Source organism: Oncorhynchus kisutch, unplaced genomic scaffold (genome assembly GCF_002021735.2).
Source record: "Oncorhynchus kisutch isolate 150728-3 unplaced genomic scaffold, Okis_V2 scaffold4039, whole genome shotgun sequence".
Classification (NCBI taxonomy): domain Eukaryota; kingdom Metazoa; phylum Chordata; class Actinopteri; order Salmoniformes; family Salmonidae; genus Oncorhynchus; species Oncorhynchus kisutch.
In genome coordinates this window covers 39,502-43,616 of record NW_022265984.1, presented here as the reverse complement: position 1 = coordinate 43,616, position 4,115 = coordinate 39,502, and the positions used below count along the sequence as shown (strand labels likewise).

At 41.3% G+C, this 4,115-nt stretch overlaps 1 long non-coding RNA gene across 1 annotated transcript; it reads left to right on the top strand.

The window, feature by feature from the left end:
• The first annotated feature begins 307 nt into the window (after positions 1-307).
• On the top strand, positions 308-3,557 carry LOC116373408 (uncharacterized). Its single transcript, XR_004209559.1, has 3 exons — positions 308-434; positions 2,360-2,529; positions 2,968-3,557. It is a non-coding gene; the product is annotated as an uncharacterized LOC116373408 (long non-coding RNA).
• The last annotated feature ends 558 nt before the right edge of the window (positions 3,558-4,115 follow it).

Below are 4,115 nucleotides of genomic sequence, written 5' to 3'. Positions count from 1 at the left end.
TGCTGCTGATGAAAGAAGCGTTCCGTCCACTAGATTATACGTCACACCAACAGCATAACCATAAATTCCCAGACCGCCATCTGCTGACTGGAGTGGGTAACGCAGTTGAGTAAAATGTTTATTTAATTTTCAGACAAAAAGTTAAAGGGTTGGAATCAGATACGACGCTAGTGCTAAAATATTAATTACCCCCCCTAAATAAATCAATATCAGTCAATATATTTTTGTGTGATTTATTTTTTTCGTCAACCGTTCCATCGCATCTTAAACTCCATTTCGATTCGGCACTAGGACCGGGGGAGGCTGCTGCTGCACAAGTGGCTGTAGGACTTTCTTCAGCAAAGATGGCGGACAGAAATACTCAGAGGGGTACCCCTACACAGACCTGAAATGGATCAAAGATGGCGGACAGAAATACTAGGATGGAAGCAAATGTAAGGGATTATAACGTCATAACGAATCATGCAAAAAACATGTACAGTTGACAGGAATGTTAGTTAATGGAGAGACAAACGATTATGCTTTTTTTAATCATAGTTCATTTACGAAAATCGTGATTTAGCCAGCTAGCTGGTCTAGTTTTATGGGTGTTGTGACATGAGTATGAAATTGTCACTCTGGTTGTTTTAGGGACACCTTAAACAACCCACAAACCAGGCGGTCGTTTTGTGAAAAAGTGGATGTATAGAATCTAGCTGGCTGAAGAATTTACTGCAAATTGAATGTACAAATTTGTATTTGCCATGCAGATAGATGAAATAACGTATGTCATTGTGCAGTGGATGACTGTGCAGTGGATGATTTAAAATCCCTGTATGGATGTGTAGCTAGCTATCTATTCGATCTGTGTATGGACCAAAATGTTTGGTATACATATTAGTTCAGAACCTAGCTATGAACCTCAGCTATCATAGCCAGTTGTATCAACTTCAAAACAGCCTGAATGACATTAATGAAGCCTATGGATTGAGTAGAATATAATATCATGTTTTGCCAAGGATTCAAGTCAAATATACATGTAGTTATTACCATGCATGAGATCCCCACATTGTAGCCTGTACATTTAATATATTCACTGATCATGTACTCTACCTTGGCAAATTAATGTGCAGTTTAGGTATGAATGTCTTTGAGGTGATCAAATTCCTGTCTTTGAATGATGCCGTGTCTGCATGTATGTATTACAATTATACACTTCAACAGTGTTTACCAATCTTGGTCCTGGGACATTAATGGTTACACATTGTAACTAATAGACTAGAAACAGGATTTAACTAGTTAATTCATATATACAGAAATATATATTTTTTAAACACTACACTACACTTCCTATGCATCATGTAAATACTCTAACACTGGTTCATCTCAACATCTAATGCCCTTCATCTGCATTGATCTGGTGTGAAATGCTTTATTGAAAAGCTCATTATCCAAGTGTTATAAATACAAGTTCAATCTGTCCATCAATGCACATCTGTTGTGAATTATAAAAACAGGAAGAAAGAGGAGGTGGAGAGAGAGGTGTTAAAGACAGAAAGGGAAAGAGGAGGAGAGAGGTGTTAAAGACAGAAAGGGAAAGAGGAGGTGGAGAGAGAGGTGTTAAAGACAGAAAGGGAAAGAGGAGGTGGAGAGAGAGGTGTTAAAGACAGAAAGGGAAAGAGGAGGTGGAGAGAGAGGTGTTAAAGACAGAAAGGGAAAGAGGAGGAGAGAGGTGTTAAAGACAGAAAGGGAAAGAGGAGGTGGAGAGAGAGATGTTAAAGACAGAAAGGGAAAGAGGAGGTGGAGAGAGAGGTGTTAAAGACAGAAAGGGAAAGAGGAGGAGAGAGGTGTTAAAGACAGAAAGGGAAAGAGGAGGAGAGAGGTGTTAAAGACAGAAAGGGAAAGAGGAGGTGGAGAGAGAGGTGTTAAAGACAGAAAGGGAAAGAGGAGGTGGAGAGAGAGGTGTTAAAGACAGAAAGGGAAAGAGGTAAACACATAGGAGCAGGGAATGCAGCACATGATTAATGAATCACAGTGCTACATAAATGTTCTCTCAGTTCATCACAATTACATAATAGTGTCTCTTCTCTAGACAAACAATATAGCATAGTTTTAGAAATAATGAAGTGTCTTACTATTCTCCATGGTTGACCCTCTTGCCTATTCTCTTGACGGTGGAAGGAGCCACAGTTATACACCTGAACCTGCTTACTGCACAACACAATCCATTGATCAGTTTGATACATGAGTGTGTAGGTGTGTGTAGGTGTGGGTTATAGGGTGTCCAATTGTTCCACATTTTGTCAATATGGGTGATTTAAAATAGCCTGTTTTGTTTTTGCACACCCTTGTTGGACCCCATCCTTGAAACATCCTGCAGAGCAGCAGACTCCTCCTCTGGGACACGGCGGCGAGCTGCAGATCCCCTCCTGGTCCTCGTGTCCATCCTCATGACGTTACGCAGGACACAGGTAGCCTTCACACACCTGAATTCCTCCAGGAAGCAGTACCAGATGACCCTGGTCACCCAACCTTGCAGTGCCCTACACGGTAACTGTCGGCAACCGTTTTGAAGGAACCTCCAGTTTGCTTATTTATATTCAGTGGCCTGACTGCATCCAGACTGTCAAAGGTCCGTCCTGGTAGATCTGAACCTAATGCAGTTTGGAGTGATCAGATGACAGGAGTCACATTTAGGTGCCAGGTGTAACTGTAGATTCTGTATGCTGAGGCTGTAGATGCTCCATTTCCACTACTTTGAGTGTTGTATGTACATTAAATCCAATTTTATTTGTCACATACACATGGTTAGCAGATGTTAATGCAAGTGTAGTGAGTTTTAGGATTCTATTGAAAGAAAAATGATTTTTTTTTTAAATAATACGATTGTATATTATTATTTTGAAATACGTGTTTTTTCTTGTTTTTAATTGTTGACAGCCAGTAGACACCAAGTTTTTTTTGTTAAGTAATACTCTTTCAATTCAGAGCCTGGATTTTCCCCTGAGGCTAATATCCATATCATGCTGCAATCAATTGAACAAGGCAAACGATAAGGTAGAACATCATTAAAATACTCCTACTACAATGTTAAAACATTCTACATTGCGACATTATTTCATTGATATCCTGAAACAACTTCTTCATGTATGTATTTTCTGATGTTTGATCAGAGGTCTTTTATCAGAGTATCTCTTGTCACATTGATCACAGCTAAAAGGTTTATCTCCTGTGTGTTGTCTCTGGTGTACTGTCAGACCGCTAGATGTCGTAAAACTCTGCCCACATTGATCACAGCTATAAGATTTCTCTCCTGTGTGTGTTCTCTGGTGTCCTGTCAGATGGCAAGATGTAGGAAAACTCCTCTCACATTCATCACAGCTATAAGGTTTCTCTCCTGTGTGTTTTCTCTGGTGTACTGTCAGACCGCTAGATGTAGTAAAACTCCTCCCACATTTATCACAGCTAAAAGGTTTCTCTCCTGTGTGTGTTCTCTGGTGTACTGTCAGATAGCAAGATGCAGGAAAACTCCTCCCACATTGACCACAGCTGTAAAGTTTCTCTCCTGTGTGTTTTCTCTGGTGTATTTTAAGTTCTGATGAAGATGATCAACCTCCTCCTTCACATCTGACTCCTGATGATCAACCTCCTCCTTCACATCTGACTCCAGTGATCAATCCAGAGAGTCTTCTTTCTTGGGGTTAAAATGAGTGGAAGGAGATAAATAAAATGGTGCTGATGCGGGAGATGGGGGTATGTTCTAGTGGGTCTGGGCAGGTGTGATGGAGTTAATGGAGATGGGGGTGTGGTCTAGTGGGTCTGGGCAGGTGTGATGTAGATAATGGAGATGGGGGTGTGTTCTAGTGGGTCTGGGTAGGTTTGATGTAGTTAATGGAGATGGGGGTGTGGTCTAGTGGGTCTGGGCAGGTGTGATGTAGTTAATGGAGATGGGGGTGTGTTCTAGTGGGACTGGGCAGGTGTGATGTAGTTAATGGAGATGGAGGTGTGTTCTAGTGGGTCTGGGCAAGTGTGATGTAGTTCATGGGGATGGAGGTGTGTTCTAGTGGGTCTGAGCAGGTGTGGTGTAGTTAATGGAGATGGGGCTGTGTTTGAGTGGATCTGGGCAGGTGTGATGT